Here is a 25347-nt window from a genome sequence, read left to right on the forward strand (position 1 = left end):
TCTTGGGTCGGTGAACTGAGAGAGATCTTATCAATTAGAACCGAGGGTGCGCAGATTTCACGGGTTAAGTTAATTTTAGTAATTGAGTCGCAGCTGTGCTCCCGAAGGTATTTCAGGCTGCCTGCGCGCGCCCCTCCCCCAACGCTTGATTGTTAGCTTGAATGGCTGGGTGAGGTGCCCCGCCCGCGGAGAGAATCTCCCAAGTAGGGAATACCGCCCTGGGGCCTCTCCCACTCCCCATGCGCGGGCCGCTGGGAACGTTAGCAGTGCTCGGTCTGCAATGCTCGGTCTGCAACCAGACCGGGAGCGCGCCAGCGGCTGCTTGCCGCTCGCCCTGCAACCGACCCGAGTCGCGGCGGCTGGCGGCGGCGGCTGGCGGCGGCCGGCGGCGGCGGCGGCGGCGGCGGCTTCCGAGTGCGGGATGACTTACCACAGGCGCACTTTCTCGCGGCTTGAATGAACGTCCCTGCGGTAGCTTCCTCCACACCCTCGTCTCTCAGATTCGAGTGATAACAGTCCTTTTGCTTTCAGTTTGCTCCGAAGATAAATTTTCCTGTTTCTAGTTGATAAATTTGTTGTGATTTTGGGGAGATCTGTCGGACGCGCTGCTCACGGCGCCATTTCCGTGACGTCACTCTTGTCCATGTCTCTTAAACTCGTTTTTATGTCCCACCAATGTATGGAATGATTAAAGTTTTAAAAAATAAAAATAAAAAGGGGGATATGTAAATAATACCTTAATAAATAAACAGGGTATTTTTGCAATCTGGACAGAGGTGCTGGGCCCAAACCCCACCTCATTTACCTAGTTAACAAAGAGCTACACCTGATTCTCATTTGTCTCACCCATGTTCTCCGGAGGAGGCTGGAAGCTAGTTTCTTATTAGTGTAAAGTAATAGATTTGGATGTAAAGTAGATTTGAAGGTTGTCTTTGAGATGCCTTGGAAACTTAATTGAATTGCTAATGGACCATGTTGTTTTTTTTTATGAATAAAAGTGGATGTGTTTCTGGGAGCAGGCACGTTACGGCTAAGGAACAGTAGAGACTGTTTGCCGTGGCGTCCTCCTGAACCCGTGTGTGTGTGTGTGTGTGTGTGTGTGTGTGTGTGTGTGTGTGTGTGTGTGTGTGTGTATCTTTAAGTTCCTGTCTATCATTTATTTCAATTTCATACCTTTTCTCGTTCGAGGACCCTGGTATATACTTGTTGTGGTTGGACCCCAACAAATGACAGGCTTCCTCCTTGAGAGTTTGCTTCCATCAAAGATACGCTTGACTCTGGGGTTGGCCAACCTCTTACTCATAGGGCTGGCCTGGCAGATCTGCGCCAAGCTATGGGTCCCGACCTAACTCCCTTTCTCAGCTGCTCTCACCCAAAAGCAAAGCTGTTTCAGAAATACTGGCAGCTAGCTGCTCAAGTACAAAGTCAGGCTCTCAGATTTCCCAGACCATCACTGTGGCCACGAGGTCCGTGGTCCCTGCTTAGGGACCACGATTGGAACCTTAAACTTTGGGATGTTGGACCTGTTTTCACTCCTACAGTCAAGTCCAGACTGATCTCTAGCACAGTCTCCTCCCCAGAGGCAAATTAAGGTCAGTTGAGGCCCTGGAGCAGAAGAAAATATTGGGCTCCTTAAAAAAAGAGAGAGAGAGACAGGGAAAATAAAAATACATGTTAACCATATTTTTAAATAAATAAAAAATATTATGTACTACTTTTGTTAAAATTGCACGTATGAAATTAAACTTGGTGTCATTAGAAAAAAGTGTAAAGTTGGGGATTTGTGGGTCCCTTCAGAAGTCGGGTCCCAGGGCATGCACATAGTGCACCCACTGTTAAATCCACCTCTGCTCCTCCCACAATGACCTTGGCAGGAAGGCTGTAAGTCCTTTATGAACAGATGTACACATGGAAAGCTATGTAGAAAACAGAAGGCATTGCCTGGATGAATGCAGGTGACAATAGCTTACAGGGGTTCTTGTTGATTTTTTTTTTGCTCCCCCTTCAAATGATCCGTTTGATAGCCACAACCTGTCTCTTCCTTGTAAAGGCCCAGTCTGCACTACTGGGGGCTTTCATGTCCCCTCCACTCAAAATTCTTCATAGACACCAGGGCCCCATGAAGGGACTTTCATGAGAAGGAGGAACAGCATCATCTGTCCCCTGCCTTTTGTGTTTCTCCAGTGCTGTGCCACACACACACACACACACACACACACACACGCACGCACACGCACACACACACTCACTGTACAGCAGCTGTCTTGTCCTGTTCAACCTGAGTTTTCACTTTCTGCAAAATCAGCCTTCCTTGGCTAAAGCCCTTGGACAGCAACTGCCTGGTTCTCCAATGACCCAAGAAAAAAGCCTTTCCCATGTGCCCTCCATGGAGCCTGCCATGTGGGGTGGCCCCACAGTTGACAGAGATGGTCCAGTGAACATCTTCTTATCATGTTGCTGAGAATCTGGCTCTTCTTTGCCCACCATCATGCTGCTTCCTGTGGGCTTCCTGGGGAAATCGAGGCTCAGAGAGTTGAAATGGCTTATCCGGGGTCACTTAGGCAGCAATGGTTAAAAAAAAACAAACAGCCCCATGCCACCATATCTGTAGGCCATGGTTATGTCCTCGGTTCAACACATTGTTAGATGTGCCCAAAGATTAGCTTCTATCTGAAGCCTTCAGTGCCCCCCAGAACTCCTCCAAACTCCCCTCTATCCTGACTCATCTCTCCTTTAGTTTTTTGTCAGCAGTTCTTTGTCTTCTCACAATAATCCTTCTACATTGCAGTCACCAAGACTCACTGAGTGCTCCATATGCCACAGAGCCTGCGCCAGGCAAACTCCATGAAACATCTACAAAGGAACGCCTCATTTCCGCCTCACAGCCTTTCCCCTACACCTTTCAGACCAGCCAACTCTCCCCACCCTTCCAGGCTGGCTCAGGGTCTGTCAGGGCTGTGCTGTCCAGTATGGTAACCATTCACCACAGGTGACCATGAGCACTTGCAACACGGCTGGTCTGAATTAAGATGTGCTGAGATGCACAATTCATAGCAGATTTCAAAAGCTTGATATGACAATAAAAGTAAACATTCTTAGTGGTAAGTTTTATACTGATTATTTATGAAAATAACATATAGTGTTAAGTGAGATATATAAAATTAATTTCACCAGTTTCCTCCTGCATTTTTTTAATATGGCTACTAGAAAATTTAAATGTGGCTTTACATTCTGTTTCTATTAAACAGAAATGCTTGAGAAAGAGAGAACATTTTTAGTCCAGGATAAGCAGGAACTCCTTCTTCCTTTGTTCTTTTTGTTCTTCTTCTTGTTGTTGTTGTTCTTCTTCTTGTTCTTCTTGTTGTTCTTCTTCTTCCTCTTCCTCTTCTTCTTCGTCTTCTTCTTTTTTAATTCAGTGAGAAGAGGAAAGGCAGAGACAACTCTCCCATGTAACCCAACCAGGATCCACCTGGCAAGCCCACTAGGGGGCGATGCTCTGCCCATCTCTGGCATTGCTCTGCTGCTCAGCAACCGAGCTCTTCTTAGTGCCTGAGGCAGAGGCCATGGAGCTATCCTCAGCACCCAGGACCAACTTGCTCCAATTAAGCTATGGCTGCAGAAGCGGAAGAGAAAGAAGAGGGAGGGAGGTGGAGGAGCAGATGGGTGCTTCTCCTGTGTGCTCTGACCGGGAATTGAACCTAGGACTTTCACATGCCTGTCAATGACTAGAAACTCATAAAAATCTCTGGGTTTCAAAACAGAGGCAAAAATCACACAGTTTAGGGTTATATAGGAAGAGGCAAATGGTGAGGATTTCACAGAGGAGGGTGAGGTTTTAGGAGATTGGGTTGGGTTCTCTAACAAAAACCAAAATTTAAGTAGCTTAAAAAAGAAAGAAAGGACCTTGGTGTTTTCTCTGATTATTGCTTGAACATCAGAGTTAAGCACTGTTGGGGCAGGGACACCTTGTCAAGGACTCTGGTGCTCTGCCAAGGCACCAAGTCCTGATACTGTTTCACATTCCTGCCATCAAGGAGGGTGAGAGGGAGCCAGTTGCTGGCCACCTGGGTACACTTAAATTCTAGGATATTTGGGAAACATTGTACTTGTAGCCATGGGCCTAGCTCTACCTCGGAGGTTTTGTGACCAACAGAACCAGAGCAGAGGGGACCGCTCTCACTCTCCACAAGGATGCTCTGAGCTGCACCTAGATGAACAGAGGGAGTTCTTAGGTGGAGAAGGACAGGCTGGGCTGAAGAAACAGCATTAGCACCACCGTGTGAAAGAGCCTGACGAGTCTGCGGGCTGAGCATGGCGTGAAGGAGATGCCTGGGTCTGGCATGGAGAAACAGAACCCTAGAACTTCTTCCTTCCAGCCAAAAGCACCGGTTCATCTCCTAGGTTGTTTCTCAAGAGAAACTGGATGTTTTTATAATAAAAGCTCCAAGAACATCCTTCATGTAGAAGAAGAGCACAGCAGAAGTGGGGCGTCACAGAGCACCAGGCTCACTGAGTCAGGTGGGCCGGGGCCGACCGAGAAGACTGGACGACAGGAAGAACTTCAAGTGTGGGCAGCAGCAGCTCTCCCAACCAGGAGAGGGCTTACAAGGATGACGAGCCTGGATCTCCTGAGTCGCTGGCTCCCTAAGCATGGCAAAGTCAGATTCTGAATCTCCCTAATGACCCTGTCATGACTGCCTGCATGGGTAGTTTGCACCACCTGCCATCTGTTACCGTCTCTCTTCTCTCACCTGGAAATGAGACCGTGAAGGGCAAGAGCTTTGCTTACTGTGGCAGCTCTAGCACACAGAACCTAGCAGGCATTCAATTAGTGTTTGTCACATTAATGGATGAATAAATAAATTGTCTGCACCTACAGTAAAGCAATTTTGTAACACCCAAGAAGATTCCTGAAAATATGGTGCTACAGTGACTTATTACCAAAAGCAAAGGAGGTCAGTCATAATAATAATTGCTTAATAATTTACCATTAGCCAGCATTCTTGTTTGGTCTTCCCAACAGGCCCTCTGACGAAGGCATTATTCCCATTTACAAATGAAAACACTGAAAGACTATACTTTCAGGGATCATTTCTATACTTTGTTACAAATGAAAACACTGAGACTTAGGTAGGAGAAGGCAAAGCTAGGATTCCACCTTGGATCCTTCAGCTTCGGACTGCTGTGTCTTCCAGCTGTTTATTTTCCAGCACAGCATTCTCAAGACTCTCTATCAATTTCTCAACTACCCATAAACCCATGGGAAGGCTGCAGTATCCCTGCCCGCAGATGTGGACAACTACCGGCCCCCCATGGAGCATGCCAGGTATTATACTGGGTACTTTCTCCATTCTGTCTCCTTCGATATCAGAAATGCCCCCTGAGGTCGGGACCACCTTTTACTTCCTCTTAGGAAGTTAACAGAATTCTGAAATGACCTTTGCTTTTTCTTTGGGTGCCAAACTCCTGAGCTGCTGAATGGCAACATGGTAATCCTGGTATTTAGAGCTACTGAGTAACTTTGCCAAAGTATGTTTGAGCAGCTGAGAAACATGTTAGGAAAGATACATATACCAGCCAAGGAAAAAGTCCTGTGGTTGGTAAATAATGCAGGGTCTTTATGGTGGGTTCCAGACAGAAAGTGAGATTTAATTTCACCTCCTACATTTTCCTCATTTTAAATAAAAGAGGTTTCAGCACTGAGGGTTGCAGTCCCAGGGTCACAGAGTACATGTGCTGACATCCGAAAATATTTAGCAATACTACAAACAAATAGGTAAGGAGAGCACCCAAATTCTCACATACAAAAGTGAGCCTAGCCTGACCTGTGGTGGCGCAGTGGATAGGGTGTCGACCTGGGAATGCTGAGGTCGCCGGTTCGAGGCCCTGGGCTTGCCTGGTCAAGGCACATATGGGAGTTGATGTTTCCAGCTCCTCCCCCCTTCTCTCTCTCTGTCTTTCTCTCTCCTCTCTAAAAATGAATAAATAAATTAAAAAAAAAAAAGTGAGCCTAACCCAGATTCCCAGCAGACCCTCTCACAGGTGAATGACAAAAAGGTCCTTTGTAGCTAAAATAGACATGGCTGGCTCGGGCGCTGGGTGTGGAAGAGACGCTGGACTCTGGTTGCCATCATGTCTCCCACTGGCAGGCTCCATGGAGTCCAGCAGAAACCAAGTCACAGGGCTGATGAGAGGGCAGTGGCCCAGACAGACTGGCAGAAGTTCTGTCCTGGGTCCAAAGACTAATGGTGGATGAATGGGGCGGAGGTCAACAGAGGTCACAACTGAATTGGCAGCACCAAGCACCAGGCCTGCAGTGTTAGTGCCCAGCCATGAACAGGGCTCAGCAGCTCAATGGTTAGGTGACCAGAAGCAGGCCCGAGACACAACAGACCCCAGTCCAGATTTGCTAGGGACACACTTCAAGATTAGGGCCCTTCGTCCTCATAGGTGCCTGTGGAGTGGGCTGGGCAAACCCACCAACTCAAGTTCCAGAAGGGGGTAGACACAAGCATGCGCGCGCACACACACACAGACACATACAGCTTTGCCACAGCCTGCCGGACCTTCTTCCCTGCTGGACTAGACCAGAACCTTCCCCTATATTTCCAAAACCAGCCTGCTGCATCCTTGCCCCAGAGGCCAGAGCTTCACTCCAGCACCATTCACTCCCTGCTCCAGCTGACCTGAAGTGCCTCCCCTGCGATCTTCATTTGTAAACAGGGGTGTACAGTTTTATGATGCATCATCTATATATTGCATCAGGTGCCCACCAACCAAAGTCAAAACTTCTTTTATTATTAAGGGGCTTAGTCCCTTAACTTTTTACTTCCCCACCCCCTGTCCCTTGATAACCACCGTACGGTTGTCTATGAGTTTTTGTTTGTTTTTCTTGTTTCTTCATTTGTTGCTTTCAGTTTTATATCCTGCGTGTGAGTGAAAACATATGGTTCTTGACTTTTTCTGTCTGACTTATTTCACTTAGCATAATATTCTCAAGAGCCATCCATGTTGTGATAAACAGCAGTATTTCATCTTTTCTTATGGCTGAGTAGTATTTCATTGTATATATGTACCAAAGCTTTTTTATCCAATAAAGGACACCCTGGTTGTTTGTGTGTCTTGGCCACCATGAATACTACTGCAATGAACATAGGGGTGCATATATTTTATAAATAAATATTTTCAAATTATGGGGTAGATGCCAGAAGAAGGATTGCTGGGTCATATGGTAGCTCTATTCTTAACTTTTTGGAGGAGCCTCCATATTGTCTTCCATAGTGGCTGTACCAGTTTACATTCCCACCAGCAGTGAAGGAGGGTTCCTTTCTCTCCACAACCTTCTCAACACTTGTTATTACCTGTCTTGTTGATAACAGCCAATCTAACAGGTGAAAGGTTGTATCTCATTGAAGTTTTGATTTGCATTCCTCTAATAGCTAGTGAAGTTCAACAATTTTTCTTATATCTGTTAGCCATTTGTGTATCTTCTTGGGAGAAGTCTCTGTTCAAGTCCTCTGCCAATTTTTTAATTCACTTGTTTGTTTGATGTTGAGTTGTAATTTATTTCCTTTTTTAATGCTGATTATGACCCCTTAAACTAATTTTACAACCCAATCACCAATTGATTCCAACCTGCAGATTGAAACTTAGGTCCTATTCTATGTGGTCTTTGTAGTTCTCTGTTATTTTCTGTCTTGACTCCCAAGTGGATTACAAGTTCTTGGAGGGAAGGAATCATGACTTAGACATTGTCAGTATGGCCCATAGTGCAGAGTAGATGCCTTAAAAGTATAAAAGAACAGTTAGCTGGCCTGACTAGGCAGTGGCACAGTGGATAGAGCATTGGCCTGGGATTATGAGGATCTGTGCTCAAACCCAGAGGTTGCTAGCTTGAGATGAGATCACCATCTTGAATGTAGGGTCACTGATTTGAGCGTGGGATCACAGACATGACCCCATGGTCCCTGGCTTGAGCCCAAAGGTCACTGGCTTGAAGACCAAGGTCTCTGGGTTGAGCAAGAAGTCACTGGCTCTGCAGGAGCCCTCTGGTCAAGAAACATATGAGAAAGCAATCAATGAGCAACTGAAGTGCCACAACTATGAATTGATACTTCTCATCTCTCTCCCTTCCTGTCTGTCTGTCCCTGTCTGTCCCTCTCTCCCTTTCTCTCTTTCGCTTAAGAAACAAACAAAAAACCCAGCTGGACAATATGTGGGAAAGCCCTGAAACAAAGAGGGTTTTATTTGTTTGTTGTTATTGTTGTTATTTACTTTTTTGTATTTTTCCAAAGTGAGAAGCAGGGGGTGAGGGGGGGTAGGTAGACAGACTCCCACCTGTGCCCAACTGGGATCCACCAGGGGGCGATGCTCTGCCCATCTGGGGCGTTGCTCTGTTGCAACCAGAGCCATTCTAGCGCCTGAGGCAGAGGCCATGGAGCCATCCTCAGCGCCCAGGCCAACTTTGCTCCAATGGAGCCTTGGCTGTGGGAGGGGAAGAGAGAGACAGAGAGGAAGGAGAGGAGGAGGGGTGGAGAAGCAGATGGGCTCTTTTCTAATGTGCCCTGACTGGGAATCGAACCCAGGACACACCAGGCTGATGCTGTACCACTGAGCCAACTGGCCAGAGCAAAACATGTTTTTGATGTGAGAATTCCCTGGATTTCTGGGTAACTGAGGTCTCTGTGAGGCTGGGTTAGTGCGACCACTGCCCTTATGAGCCTGTCCCCTGGGGAAGGAGATATAGGAACCTATGCAGGAGGAAATACATTGGCTCAGTAGAACAATAACCTAAACACTGTCAGGTCTCTCTCCCAGGAGACATAGGGGGGAAATGTTAATAATGGAATAAAAATGCTGCTTTGCAAAAGACACCAGCAAGGTGAAAAAGTAACTTCTCTTGTTATTAAATCTATTGATCAGTCTTTAAGAATTTGTTGTTTCTGCTATGTTAGCATTGTGCCATGTTTGTCTCTTCTTCAGAGCTTGAGAACCAATAGACATATAGAAACCAACAAACAGATCAAAATGATTAAGGGTTAAACTGCTGGTATGAACACCAAGGGAAAGTTTAGGAAGGGAGAGATGCTCTAAGGAGGTTGATTCTTCATTCTAACTTTCCAATGCTAAAGCACTATTGTCTTGGCATAAACAATATCAGAGGAAACTGGGGTCCAGATAAGTTTGGGGACCTTTGTCAAACACAGTGGCTGCTTCTAGTGGCAAAGAGGCTGAAGGCAATTCACTCAACTGCTACAACCTCATCCTCAGAGTCTCTGAAGTGAGAAAGCAACCTGTCTTTCATGTTTGTTGTCAATGGAGCTATGGAGACCTTGTGTGTTCGGGACCAAGGACATAGTATGCACCAATAAATGGCAGTTGCTATGGCTTTGTGTTTTGTCTGGGCCATTGTTGACTTATATATACTCGCATGTTTGCCTCTCTGACAGGCCACATAGTATAAGGGCTCAGAGGGAAGCTGATGCCCCCCTGAAATACCCAGCACAATGGCACACTCCCTGGTGTGCCAGAGCCCATGGAAGGACAGCAATGGCTGTAACAGGTACAGTCCAGCTGCCTCATGTTCAGTGCACTCCTCTACCAGAAGCTCCTGCTTCTCTCCGACCCCCGCCTAGCCCTCCACAGACCACATGGAACAGGCTGATCCTGATTCACATCCTACTGGTTGCTGGTCGGAGGCAAATTTACTTTCTGCGTTCTCAAGTCCAAAGGCAGGAGAATGGGGAAGCATTTGGCTGGGCTGACTTTAATAAAAACCAAACTGACTGGCTACAGGTAGTTACAGAGCTGTTCTCTTGGGGGCAGCCCCACCCCCACCCCCAGCCTCCGAACCACCCCCATGAGAATCAGGCTTTGAAAGGGAGATTTAAAGTTCTCACCCTACATTAAATGCACTCTCTCAATCACACCAAAGGAAAACTGGCTGGACACCACCATAATCAGCCAGGGCCCTGCAGAAGGGCAGACACTGTCCCCTGCTTCTCACAGAAGCCAGAACAGAGATCACAGTCCCGTCTCCTCGTGAGTGAGTTCTAGCAATATATGACGCGGAAGAGTCCTGTGGCTGCACCTGCTGTCTCTATGTGGTCCCCTGTCCTTCCTGCTGCCTGAAGTGAGGGTGCGGTTGTCTGAGGCCATGAGGAAGAAGGCCACTCCCTCAGGATGACAGCGTGATGAGTTGGGGGAGCCTGGGCCCCAGAGGACTCTATGGGTCACTTCTTTCTGGACTCAGTTTCTGCAAGGGAGAAATAAACTCCTACCTTGTTTAGGCCACCGTTAGACTGGATTTTCTGTGCCGTGGAATGGAATCTGCCCTCGCTGCAACAGTCACCCTGAAAATGACAGGCAGGCTTACGCCTCAGGCCCATTCACAAAGCATTCCTCAGTGAGAACATGAGGGTGCAAGTCCTCATCTAGGCGGTTTCTAAAGAAGCAGAGTCCCCACTTCATCCTTTGTCCACGATTTTGTGAGGCAAGACCTCATGTCAGGTTCTGAGCTGGATACTAGAGAGAAAGCCATAAGCAGAAGAAACTGGCCTGTCCTCCCAGGGAACATCTCCAGTCACACAGGGATGAGACACCAGAGCTCAAAGAGAGAGGTGGGGAAAGCATGATCAACTCAGGGGCACTGGCCAGGCAAGCAAGTGCATCAGGCTGTGCAGCCAACACCGGAGGGCTTCAGGAGTGAGCTCGCTTTCATCCCATGCTTATCACTGACTTTCTGGAAGGGCAGAGGGGTCTGGGGGTGAGGGGAGGAGTGGGAATGGCTGGGGCAGGCCAAGAGCACCGTGCCACAAGACCTGGAAGGCAGGGTAACAGCCCCACTCTGTCAGTCACCTCCATGCCACCCCGGGCCAAGCGCTGGTACAGCTCCATGAAGGGAACCAGCTTCTCCTATAGGTGCAGTGGGGACAGACAGGGGTCACGCATCCCCAGGGGATCACTTTGCCTTTGTCTTCTCTTGCTTTGTATCCATGTCCTTCTACAGAAACCTCAGGCTCGCACTTCGTCAGAGGACTGGCCCTCCAAGACATCATTTCAGACTCCCGTGTGGTCCCAAGTGAGCACTCCTCTGACCTCCAGTGACCCCCACCTCCAGAGCTTCACTTCCGGCGTCCCCCATGTAGTGCCAGAGTCATCCTGCAGGTTCAGCCCTGCTCCTCTGCACTCATGTGGTCCACTTCCCTTTTCAGATCCTAATGGACTCCAATCTTGATGCCATAAAATTCCAAGGCAGGTCACAGAGTCCTTGCAGATTAAAAAATACTGAAGACAGCCCTGGCCGGTTGACTCAGCAGTAGAGCGTCAGCCTGGCGTGTGGATGTCCCAGGTTTAATTCCCGACCAGGGCACACAGAAGAAGCACCCATCTGCTTATCCACCCTTCCCCCTCTCCTTTCTCTCTGTCTCTCTCTTCCCCTCGCACAGCCAAGGCTCCATTGGAGCAAAGTTGGCCCGGGTGCTGAGGATGGCTCCATGGCCTCCGCCTCAGGCGCTAGAATGTCTCCGGTCACAGTGAAGCAACACCCCAGATGGGCAGAGCATCGCCCCCTGGTGGGCATGCTGGGTGGATCCCAGTGGGACCCATGCGAGAGTCTGTCTGACTACCTACCCACTTCTAACTTCAGAAAAATACAAAAAAAAAAAAAGAACGCTGAAGAGACAGGACAAGTAAATGCAGCGACTGATTCTGACTGGATCCTGGATGGGGTGCTGGAGGGGTCAGAAAAGCGTCATTGGAACAGTTGGTGAGATGTGAGTATTGAATGGGATCATCACACTGGTTATGAGAGACATGGTGCCTCTCAAGGTGAAGAGCCATGTTGTCTGCAATATCAGCCTGAATAGTCCTGCAACACCATGAACAGTGTGCATTCAGGGCAGGTGTTACACTGTGAACTTGTGTGGAAGGCAGACAGGGTTTCTTGTACTGCTCTTACATCGTCTCCAAGGTATAAATTTCTTTCAAAATGCAAAGTTTAAAAAAAAAGCATTTTTATGGCCCCGGCCGGTTGGCTCAATGGTGGAGCATTGGCCAGCATGCAGATGTCCCGGGTTTGATCCCCAGTCAGGGCAACACATGAAAAGCGACCATCTGCTTCTCTTCCCCTCCCTCTCTCCATTCTTTCTCTCTTTCCCGCCTGCAGCCAGTGGCTTGGTTGGTCCAAGCCGTCAGGCTCAGATGCTGAGGATACCTGGTTTGATTTGAGCATCGGCCCCGTGGATCCTGGTCAGGGCACATGCGGGAGTCTGTCTCTCTATCTCTCCTCCTTTCACTTAAATTTTTTTTTAACATTTTCAAGGTAAAATAAATAAACAACAAGAACAAGGAGCCCAGAAGCAGGCATGGCAGCCCAACAAGGAGCATTTGGGGTTCTGGAGGATCGCACAGAAGAGAGGTCAGTGTGGGAGGGAGGGTCTGGGCCAGCCTCCCTGCCCAAGGACAGCCACCTCCCTCACTTTTCTCCCCTGCTATTTATAGCAGGACTGCTTTCCTCCATAAAGCCCTGAAACAGAAATGTCAAAGAACAGCTGCTGCCTCGCAGGAACATAATAAAATGTGTGTTTCCACACCACCCACTACTCTCTATCATAAACATTCCATAGTTCCTGCCCTTTCAGTCCTTGTTAGCAGGAGCACTTGCGTCAAAACCAGATTCTGTTTATTAAGAATTTCTTTCACCTGACCAATGGTGGCACAGTGGATAGAGCACCAACCTGGGATGCTGAAGTCTGATGTTCAAGACCCCAAGGTCACTGGCTTGAGCACAGGCTTGCCAGCTTGAGCATGGGATCATCGACATGATCTCCTGGTCACTGGCTTGAGACCAAAGGTCATTGGCTTGAAGCCCAAGATCACTGGCTTGAGCAAGGGGTCACTGGCTTGGCTTGAGCACCCCTCCCTCCTGTCAAGGCACGTATGAGAAGCAATCAATGAACAACTAAAGTGCCAAAGGTGAGAGGGATGCCACCAACAGACATAGTGAGAACTCAAAGAAGGGCTCATATTCTGGGGCTTCCATTTATCCATGTGGGGAGCTGAACATAGAAGTCCCAGGGATCCTCAGTGGGACCTCAGGAAAGCAGTCTCATCATCTGGAGGACTGTGTCTTCGGTGATCTGTAAGGCTCATGTGCCCCCAGAGGCTTCTTGGACTCTTCAGTCTTTTAGACGCATTGGCTCAGGCCACCGTAACAACATGCCACACACTTGGAGGTTAAAAAACAGTTCTGGAGATGTCAGAGTAATGGCGGGGTAGGAAGCGATACCGATAAATCTCCCCCAAAACTCAACAAGATCGCCCTGGCCGGTTGGCTCAGCGGTAGAGCGTCGGCCTAGCGTGTGGAGGACCCGGGTTCGATTTCCGGCCAGGGCACACAGGAGAAGCGCCCATTTGCCTCTCCACCCCTCCGCCGCGCTTTCCTCTCTGTCTCTCTCTTCCCCTCCCGCAGCCAAGGCTCCATTGGAGCAAAGATGGCCCGGGCGCTGGGGATGGCTCCTTGGTCTCTGCCCCAGGCGCTAGAGTGGCTCTGGTCGCAATATGGCGATGCCCAGGATGGGCAGAGCATCGCCCCATGGTGGGCGTGCCGGGTGGATCCCGGTCCGGCGCATGCGGGAGTCTGTCTGACTGTCTCTCCCTGTTTCCAGCTTCAGAAAAATTAAAAAAAAAAAAAAAAAAAAAAACTCAACAAGATCTTCAACCAGAAACAGAAAAACCTATACTTGGAGCCTCCAGATGCTTCGCAATACACCCGAAGGTATGGTCGAGTGAAAAGTTGGCTAAATATATAACCAAACCCCGAATTGCCATAGAGACTTATCAACTGCAAACCTCTACCTGAGCGTGCCAAAGGGGCAGAACCCAGGGTACAGAGTCACCGACCAGGAAGAGAAAGAGAAAAGAAAAAGCAAGAAGATAACCTCTCAAAATCAAGAATAATCTGCAGACTTTATAACCTATCCCATTTTATTATATTTGTTCGTTTGTTTCTCTTATCTTCATTCTTGATACTTTTTTTCCTCCTCCAATTTGGTCGATTAACTCTCTGCCGGTCTTACTCTCTCCTCTCCTTGAACTACACTACCCATAAGTGTTACATCTCCCATTATCTTTTCTCTCCTCTTCCTTTCTCTCTATGAGGGTTGCACTCCAAAACCCTTAACTCTCTCTCTCTCTCTCTCTCTCTCTCTCTCTCTCCTTTCTTTTTTCTTCTTTTAAGTGGTTCCCTCTTTTTTTCTCTCTCTCTCTTTCTTTTCTCCCTCTATATTAGTTTCTTCCTTTCTCCTTTACATCTCCTCTCATTCAAACCTCAATAACAAACAAATTATCTTATCTGGGACTCAAACTTATGTTTGTGGCATTTTGGGGGATTTTTACTTCACCTTTTTAACTCACTAGCAGTGCTCCCATCCCTGGCCCTCCATTTTATCTAGTTCTTGTTCCACTAAATACAATACTAATTTTTTAATTTGTCCCCCCATTTTTCTGTTTTCCTCTTATTCCTCTCATCATAACTCTTAGACAACCAACACCTAAAAGCAAATCATTTTATTCTTGACCCAAGTTTTTTCCTTATTTGCTTTTTGTGGGTCCATACCCCCTTTTTTTTTCTTTTTTTTTTTTTTTTTTTTTTTTTTTTTTTGCCCCTTTATTACTTTTCCTCAATTCAGGCCCTCCTTCACAGGCATTGTTTGTTATAATTCTCAGTTCACCACAAGATTTTCCCAAGAAAGAGGGGAGAGGAGAGGAGAGGAAAAAAGGAGGGGGGAATAATTTCCTTTTTTAAAATTTTTATTTTATTTTATTTTTATTTATTTCATTATTAATTTTTTTTAAAAAAAACTCTTTTTGATTTTTTTTTTAACTTTTTATTCTTTATTAAATCTCATTAATACTATCAACAAAACCACCCTCAGATGCCATTAAGGAAGAGAAAATCGAATATCATGGATACAAAAGAAAGAGAGGTAACACAGCTAGATGAGGAAAAATCTATGGAGAAAAAATTTAATATATTGGAAACTTGGAGCTAAATGACAGAGAATTCAAGATAGAAATCCTAAAAATCCTCCGAGATATACAAGAAAACACAGAAAGGCAATTTAGGGAGCTCAGAAAACAACTCAATGAACACAAAGAATATATGTCCAAGGAAATTGAAACTATAAAAACAAATCAAACAGAGATGAAAAACTCAATTCACGAGCTGAAAAATGAAGTAACAACCTTAGCTAATAGAACAGGTCAGATAGAAGAGAGGATTAGTGAAATAGAAGACAAGCAACTTGAGGCACAACAGAGAGAAGAAGAAAGAGACTCAAAAATTTTAAAAAATGAGATAGCCCTACAAGAATTATCTGACTCCATCAAAAAGAATAACATAAGAATAATAGGTATATCAGAGGGAGAAGAGAGAGAAAATGGAATGGAGAACATACTCAAATAAATAATAGATGAGAACTTCCTAAGCCTGTGGAAAGAACTAAAGCCTCAAGTTCAAGAAGCAAACAGAACTCCGAGTTTTCTTAACCCCAACAAACCTACTCCAAGGCATATCATAATGAAATTGACACAAACCAACGGCAAAGAAAAAATTCTCAAGGCAGCCAGGGAAAAAAAGAATACAACATATAAAGGAAAGCCCATTAGATTATCATCAGATTTCTCAGCAGAAACTCTACAAGCTAGAAGAGAGTGGACCCCAATATTTAAAGTCCTGAAAGAGAGGAACTTTCAGCCACGAATACTATACCCATTAAAGCTATCCTTCAAATATGAAGGAGAAATAAAAACATTCACAGATACAGAAAAGATGAGGGAATTTATCATCAGAAAACCCCCACTCCAGAAATTACTAAAGGGGGTTCTCCAATCAGATACAAAGAACAAAAAAAAAACAGAGCCACAAGTAAAAGCTCCAAGAAGAACACAATAAAACCAAATTTAAACTGTGATAACAACAAAAAGAAAGAGGGGGAGAAGATGGAGATTAACAGTAGCAAAGGACGATGGAGTGCAAAAGTACTCACAAAATACTTCGCTACAATGAACAGGGTAGGGACCCTTTTCATTACTCTAGGGTAACCACAATTGAAAAAACCACCACAGAAGCACATGAGATAAAAAAGATAGCAACAGAGGAAAGATGTATGGAATACAACCAAATAAAAACAAAAGATAGAAAAACGAAAGAGAAGGATCAAACAGGACACAAAACTAACAGAAAGCCATATATAAAATGGCAATAGGGAACTCACAAGTGTCAATAATTACACTAAATGTAAACGGATTAAACTCACCAATAAAAAGGCACAGAGTAGCAGAATGGATTAAAAAAGAAAATCCAACTGTATGCTGCCTACAGGAAATTCATCTAAACAACAAGGATAAAAACAAATTCAAAGTGAAAGGCTGGAAAACAATACTCCAGGAAAATAACATCCAAAAAAAGCAGGCGTAGCAATACTCATATCTGATAATGCTGACTACAAGACAGCAAAAGTACTCAGAGACAAAAATGGCCATTTCATAGTGGCTAAGGGGACACTGAATCAAGAAGACATAACAATTCTTAATATATATGCACCAAACCAAGAAGCACCAAAATATATAAGACAGCTACTTATTGACCTTAAAACAAAAACTGACAAAAATACAGTCATACTTGGAGACCTCAATACACCGCTGACGGCTCTAGATCGGTCATCCAAACAGAGAATCAACAAAGATATAGTGGCCTTAAACAAAACACTAGAGCACCTGGATATGATAGACATCTACAGGACATTTCATCCCAAAGTGACTGAATATACATTTTTCTCCAGTGTACATGGATCATTCTCAAGAATTGACCATATGTTGGGCCACAAAAACAACATCAGCAAATTCAGAAAAATCGAAGTTATACCAAGCATATTTTCTGATCGTAAAGCCTTGAAACTAGAATTCAACTGCAAAAAAGAGGAAAAAAATCCCACAAAAATGTGGAAACTAAACAACATACTTTTAAAAAATGAATGGGTCAAAGAAGAAATAAGGGCAGAGATCAAAAGATATATACAGACAAATGAAAATAACAATACAACATATCAGAATCTATGGGATGCAGCAAAAGCAGTGATAAGAGGGAAGTTCATATCACTTCAGGCATATATGAACAAACAAGAGAGAGCCCAAGTGAACCACTTAACTTCCCACCTTAAGGAACTAGAAAAAGAAGAACAAAGAAAACCCAAAACCAGCCGAAGAAAGGAGATAATAAAAATCAGAGCAGAAATAAATGAGATAGAGAACAGAAAAACTATAGAAAAAATTAATAGAACAAGGAGCTGGTTCTTTGAAAAGATCAACAAAATTGACAAACCCTTGGCAAGACTTACCAAGGAAAAAAGAGAAAGAACTCATATAAACAAAATCCAAAATGAAAGAGGAGAAATCACCACGGACACCGTAGATATACAAAGAATTATTGTAGAATACTATGAAAAACTTTATGCCACTAAATTCAACAACCTAGAAGAAATGGATAAATTCCTAGAACAATACAACCTTCCTAGACTGAGTCAAGAAGAAGCAGAAAGCCTAAACAGACCTATCAGTAGAGAAGAAATAGAAAAAACCATTAAAAACCTCCCCAAAAATAAAAGTCCAGGCCCTGACGGCTATACCAGCAAATTTTATCAAACATTCAAAGAAGACTTGGTTCCTATTCTACTGAAAGTCTTCCAAAAAATTGAAGAAGCAGCAATACTTCCAAACACATTTTATGAGGCCAACATAACCCTCATACCAAAACCAGGCAAGGATGGCACAAAAAAAGAAAACTACAGACCAATATCTCTAATGAATACAGATGCTAAAATACTAAACAAAATACTAGCAAATCGAATACAACAACATATTAAAAAAATAATACATCATGATCAAGTGAGATTCATCCCAGAATCTCAAGGATGGTTCAACATACGTAAAACGGTTAACGTAATACACCATATCAACAAAACAAAGAACAAAAACCACATGATCTTATCAAAAGACGCAGAAAAGGCTTTCGATAAAATACAACACAATTTTATGTTTAAGACTCTCAACAAAATGGGTATAGAAGGAAAATATCTCAACATGATAAAGGCCATACATGATAAACCATCAGCTAACATCATATTAAATGGCACAAAACTGAAGGCTTTCCCCCTTAAATCAGGAACAAGACAGGGTTGTCCACTCTCTCCACTCTTATTTAATGTGGTACTAGAGGTTCTAGCCAGAGCAATCAGACAAGACAAAGAAATAAAAGGCATCCATATCGGAAAAGAAGTAAAGGTATCACTTTTTGCAGATGATATGATCCTATACATCGAAAACCCCAAAGAATCCACAAAAAGACTACTAGAAACAATAAGCCAATACAGTAAGGTCGCAGGATACAAAATTAACATACAGAAGTCAATAGCCTTTCTATATGCCAACAATGAAACATTTGAGAACGAACTCAAAAGAATAATCCCCTTCACAATTACAACAAAAAAAAATAAAATACTTAGGAATAAACATAACAAAGAATGTAAAGGACTTATATAATGAAAACTATAAACCATTGTTAAGGGAAATCGAAAAAGATATAATGAGATGGAAGAATATACCTTGTTCTTGGCTAGGAAGAATAAATATAATCAAGATGGCCATATTACCCAAAGCAATATACAAATTTAATGCAATTCCCATCAAACTTCCAATGACGTTTTTTAAAGAAATAGAGCAAAAAATCATCAGATTTATATGGAACTATAAAAAACCCTGAATAGCCAAAGCAATCCTAAAGAAAAAGAATGAAGCTGGGGGCATTACAATACCTGACTTCAAACTGTATTATAGGGCCACGACAATCAAAACAGCATGGTATTGGCAGAAAAATAGACACTCAGACCAATGGAACAGAATAGAAAGTCCAGAAATAAAACCACATATATATAGTCAAATAATTTTTGATAAAGGGGCCAAGAACACACAATGGAGAAAAGAAAGCCTCTTCAATAAATGGTGCTGGGAAAACTGGAAAGCCACATGCAAAAGAATGAAACTGGACTACAGTCTCTCCCCCTGTACAAAAATTAACTCAAAATGGATCAAAGATCTAAACATAAGACCTGAAACAATTAAGTACATAGAAGAAGACATAGGTACTCAACTCATGGACCTGGGTTTTAAAGAGCATTTTATGAATTTGACTCCACAGGCAAGAGAAGAGAAGGCAAAAATTAATGAATGGGACTACATCAGACTAAGAAGTTTTTGCTCAGCAAGAGAAACTGATAACAAAATAAACAGAAAGCCAACTAAATGGGAAATGATATTTTCAAACAACAGCTCAGATAAGGGCCTAATATCCAAAATATACAAAGAACTCATAAAACTCAACAACAAACAAACAACCAATCCAATAAAAAAATGGGAAGAGGACATGAACAGACACTTCTCCCAGGAAGAAATACAAATGGCCAACAGATATATGAAAAGATGCTCATCTTCTTTAGCTATTAGAGAAATGCAAATCAAAACGGCAATGAGATACCACCTCACACCTGTTCGATTAGCTATTATTAGCAAGACAGGTAATAGCAAATGTTGGACAGGCTGTGGAGAAAAAGGAACCCTCATCCACTGTTGGTGGGAATGTAAAGTAGTACAACCATTATGGTGGTTCCTCAAAAAACTGAAAATAGAATTACCTTATGACCCAGCAATCCCTCTACTTTGTATATACCCCAAAAACTCAGAAACATTGATACGTAAAGACACATGCAGCCCCATGTTCATTGCAGCATTGTTCACAGTGGCCAGGACATGGAAACAACCAAAAATCCTGTCAATAGATGACTGGATAAAGAAAATGTGGCACATATACACTATGGAATACTACTCAGCCATAAGAAATGATGTCATCGGAACATTTACAGCAAAATGGTGGGATCTTGATAACATGATACGAAGCGAAATAAGTAAATCAGGAAAAAAACCAGGAACTGCATTATTCCATACGTAGTTGGGACATAAAAGTGAAACTAAGAGACATTGATAAGAGTGTGGTGGTTACGGGGGGGAGGGGGGAATGGGAGAGGGAGAGGGGGAGGGGGAGGGGGAGGGGCACAAAGAAAACAAGATAGAAGGTGACAGAGGACAACCTGACTTTGGGTGATGGGTATGCAACATAGTTGAACGACAAGATAACCTGGACTTGTTATCTTTGAATATATGTATCCTGATTTATTGATGTCACCCCATTAACAAAATAAAATTATTAATAAAAAAATAAAAAAGTTCTGGGGGCTGGAAGTTCAAGATCAAGGTGTTGGCCCATTAGGTTCCTAGGGAAACCTCTCTTCCTGACTTGCAGACTGCCGCCTTCTCTTTCCTGGGAGGGTTGGGAAGAGGGGAGAGACTGAGAATTTTCTGGGATGTCTCATCTGATAGGGCCCCACCCTTACAACCTCATTTAACCTTAATTACCTCCGTGAAGGTCCTATCTCCAAGTATGGTCACATTGGAATTGGGATTTCAATATATGAATTTTGGGGAACACAATTCAGTTCATAACTGATGACAAGACCACTATCACTGAGATCCCCCAAATCCATCTTTGGTGAGAACTTGAGTCTGCCTCCTCCTCTCAGCTGACTTTGGCCACCAAATACCATCTCCTCCTTGGTGCCAGATGACGTCTGTGGTGCCATCACTTCTGTTGGCAAAGGGCCTTCCTCCTGCTGGGAAGTCTGAGAGGTCTGAGGCAGGCAAGTATGGCAGGAAATGCCCAAGTCACTGCGTACAGGCAGCAGGCGGGGTGCAGACTGTGATGAGCGCCAAGCCCCAACCCAGTACTGACCCTTCTAAATACGGGACAGCGCCTCCAGGGGAGAGCTGTCAGGTGACCTAGACTGGGCCTGAAGCAGTTCACAACTGCTCCCTGAACAGGACAGTCATCATATGGGAACACCATTCAGGTCTGGCTCCTGTTGCGTGCCTAACAATGGGAAGTGTTTGACTTGGCTCGCTGTGTGACCTGGCCGGTTGCACTTCCTCTGTACAGAGCAAGCATCATTCAGGGAGGCAGTTGTGATTGTTTGGCAGATAGGCTCACATTTGGAAGAGGAGGGGTTTGTGTGAGTTGATTCCATTGGCCAGCTTCCTTTATTTTTTCTGGGAAATCCTTCTTCCCATATGTCTCAATGACAGGGCTCACAACCGCACAACACAGCACGCGAGACCCTTGCCCAGGGCAGCTTCAGGGACCTATCCAGGGACCCTGAAAGGCCACAGAGCTGGGGCGGGAGCTCAGTCAGTGGTGCCTGGTCAAGTCACACTCAGGGAAAGCCATCAGCGTGAGTGGCCTGTCTCTCCTTTCTTACTGGAGACAGGGTCATATCAAGTTCCAAGTGCGGTTCCAAAGGCCTAGGTCAGCCTTGCCAGCCAGTGTCTGGGACTCCTTCCCTCCCTTCCTTGAGCTGGCCCTTCCCTCCACCAGGAGGTCTTTATTCTTACAGAATGTCAGCCTTCAATGGAAGAAAGGCCATTGTTCTTTCTGGGAAAATGAGGCTTCATCTCCTCTGTCCTTTCTTACATCCTGTTTCTGGTTCCTAAGCCCCACCCGCAACCAAGTCATCCACCCCCCTGAGCGGCTGCCCATCGTGTGCAGATTAGCCCCCCTTCTGCACTCCTTGAGCCGCTGGCTCTGGCCTTCCCTCCACATCCACTCCTGCCCTAGGCAGCCCTCCCATCTCTCTCCTCACCTTCACACATTGTCCCACATGCGACATGTTGGCCCAGGACCTAGTGTGAAAAGACACCAACATCCTCCATAGGTCTCAGTGGCCTCACCTGCTGTGCAGACCACAGAGAGCTTGCTGACCTGCCTGGGTAGGAGGTGACTATCCCCTAGGCCTTTATGGCTAGCCAGGTGGGGAGGCCGGGTTCTGCCTCCCACATGGGAGGTCACCAGATTGCTCACCAGACCCTGCTTCCTGAGGAACCATTTCTTTTGGCTGATTAACACCTAAGGACAAGCCCAAGGGACATGTGGGGACAAGCTGTGTCCTGCCCCATGCCCAGGCCCAAGGGGAGTAGTGCTGGCTGGGAAACGGGATTGTAGAGCAGCCTGGCCACTCCTACAGCCACATTTTTTATTCACCATCTAGAAGCTCAGTTCCTTCTGAACCTTGAAAATAGTCAACACAATCATTTCCTCCCATGGGAAAATGTATAAACACAGGAGTTGAACCCAAGAACCTTGAACTGAAAACACATAACCGCAGACAATCCTAAGCCCAAAACCTTGATCTTTGACCTGCCACACTGCCCAGCTCTGCCCTGGGCCAGCAGTGAGGTCAGGAGAGGAGACTGGAACACAGCCTCTGTGAGTGGCCTCCTATCTCTGACTCATGTCCCCAGCCTCTTTGCCAGGAGAGAGAGAGAAATGTGCTCTGCAGACTTTATAACTGAGTTTTCCGGGCATTACAAAATATCCTAATAAATCCACACTTTACCCAACTTCAAAGGACAGTCAGTGCTGATTCCAAGTGCACCTGCTGTAGGGCGGGAGCCCCCGCTCAGGTCCCTGCAAGGCTGGTGCCTGTTCTTCGGCCGGGACTGCTGGGCACAACCCCAGAGGGACTGCTCAGCGGGGCCTCAGACTCTGAACAAATGTCTATCTTGCTGAGTTCCTGAATCCACCTTACTAGGTGAGGACCTTCTTTTAAAGAACAGATTCCAAAGTGGAATGGTCAGTGGTCACACTCATTTGTAAGGTTTATCCATACAAATTATTTGTGTCCTCTGCATGTTGTCCCTTCTGTCCCTTTCAGCTCTGAAGAGCTAATGGTCTGGCTCTTACTCCAGATATGGGCCCCTGGGGACCGTTACTCCCCAGCCACCTCTGTCCTCTCTCCCTTCTTTCCAAAAAAGTGTGTGGACGTGGAGCCTGGAGTCCCGAGTGGACCCAGACCTGCCATCCACCAGCACCAGACACAGTATTGTCAAGTCAACTCAAGCCAGAAGCCATAGGATCAAGCCCCAGGACAGAAACTGCATTGGCTAGAATATTTCTTAGAACCAGAAGAGTTGATGGCCTCTCTGTGACATAAGGGTCAGCAGGGAGCAGCATGGCCATGTGTCAGAAGGTTTCACCATTGAGAGGTACAAATGATTGGCCTGGACAGACCTTCCTGTGAGTGCCAGGAAAAGTTACAGGTTCCAAGGACCCCAGAGATCTGCTGGTGACGTTCCGAAGGTGAAGCTGGAAGAGGGGGTAATGGACAAGGAGCAGGCGACATGGGATTCGGGGGGGGTGGGGGACTCCAGGATCCAGAGCAGCTCAGCACTGACCTGTTCTAATGACTGAGTTTCTCAATAGGATTTATTTAAACAAACAAAGGTTGCCTCTGCATTATTTTTTTCCAAAATTGTCTGATCCAGTCTCCTTGAGTTATTTTGCTTTGGTTTTAAATTGTCTGTTTAGCTTAGTTTTCCATCCCCTGGATGAGGACATCCCTGCTCCTGTCCTTCAAAATGTCTACGACCAATTACTTACTTAGACTTTGATCCTAAAGCTCATGAAACAAGACACGCCACTGCCTCCATATTGTAAACAATCACCCAGGACTGAGCATTTGCAGGTGGTTCACAAACGTGACCTGAGGCTTACGGGCAGAGACAGCTCTAGCAAGCTGTCCATCCTTACAGTGGGGGAGAGGACGCCCACCTGCCAGAGCTCCGCTGTCCTCAAAGGAGACAGGCATTCTGAGGCTTTCAGTCCTTACAGGAGCCATGAAGCTGAAAGTCTACCTTGGTTTGCATCAGGAAAACAGTGGCTCTATTTCCTTATTGCTTGAGGGAGCAGGAGGTCTGGAGAGATAGCCAGGGTTAACCAGCCAGGAGTCACTGCTGAAATTTAATGGCCAATATTTCCTTCTGTCCTTGGGCTCCTCAGTCTGGGGACTTCCCTCCTACTGGAACTCTTCCTTGGCCAGGATCACTAATTTCTGGGCTTCCTTTCCAGTACAAACCTTCCCAGCATGGCCCATGTTGGTGTTGCCCAGAGATTTCTCTGTCCACCCACCCCTTCCCTGACAGCTCCTCTCTGTCCCACAACCTGAGTACCGGACACATTTCACCGCCAACATCCCCAGCACAAATTTATCCTCAGAGCCCCAAATCCAAATGCCCAACTTTCTACTGGATCATGGTTACCAAACTCAATTTGTCCCAAACATCACTGCTCACCTTCCCCCAACTGGCTCCACAGAGAACAGCACCACCATTTCCCTGGCCACCCACCCAGCCAGCAACCTGAGAGCTGTGCCAGAGCCTCTTCTTCTCTCTCACCCCCTGAATTTACTGGCTGTCCAATTCTTATATTTTTCAACCTTAATAACAATTTGGTTTCCACCCCTTCCTCTCTATCCCACTGCAACTGTACCACTTCCCAGCCTCTCGTATGACTCTTTTTTTTATTAATAATCTAACAAACATTTATTCCTATAGTTGAACAACATCTACACACAAAATAGATGGTATAAGATTTAAGTGGAAAGGAATTAAGAGGTTTTATCAGTCTTCTACATGTTTTCTGGAAACCATTTAACCGAGCCTCTTAAGACTCCGATGGCTGTGGCCAGATGGAAAAGCTTGTCTGACAGCACGCCCCTCCCATCCTCACTCTGGCCTTCCTCAGCAAAGCCACCAGAGTGTCCATTCTTTCCCAGTTTAAACCCCTCATGGCTGTCCCTGGCCCAACATGAATCACCTCCAGCTCATCCTGCCCTGGGCCCCCCTTGATCCTCACCAGCTATACTGAACACCTGTTCTTCCCAAACACCCCTACCCCACCCCTCCCAAGGAGCCCACCACCACAGGTGTCTTCTCTCTCTCAGGCCTCCACTTAAGCAACAGGAAAACATGTCCCAACACAAGACACATCTGTGCACACTGCTTCAGGGTGACTGCTCGTGGCTTTGTTTCCTCCTGTCTGTTCTACTCCTGATGGACATTTGCGCTGTTCCTAGTTCAGGGCTGGTTCTAATGGTGCTGCTGTGACGTCCCTGTGCTCATACACGAGCGTGCCTGATTGCACTGCTGAAAGTACTGCCTCTAAGCCTGTGTTTCTCTGTGGAAAGCTTTTAAATTATGGATTCAACATATTTAATAGTTAATAAACTGTTTAAGATTCATAGTTTTTCTTGTTTCAGATTTGATAAATTTACCTAAATTTTTATATGTGATGGCATGACCTTGTTTGTACCTTCTCATGATATTTAATTTGGCGGGCTTTGTTGTGAT

The sequence above is a fragment of the Saccopteryx leptura genome, chromosome 1 (genome assembly GCF_036850995.1).
Source record: "Saccopteryx leptura isolate mSacLep1 chromosome 1, mSacLep1_pri_phased_curated, whole genome shotgun sequence".
Classification (NCBI taxonomy): Eukaryota; Metazoa; Chordata; class Mammalia; order Chiroptera; family Emballonuridae; genus Saccopteryx; species Saccopteryx leptura.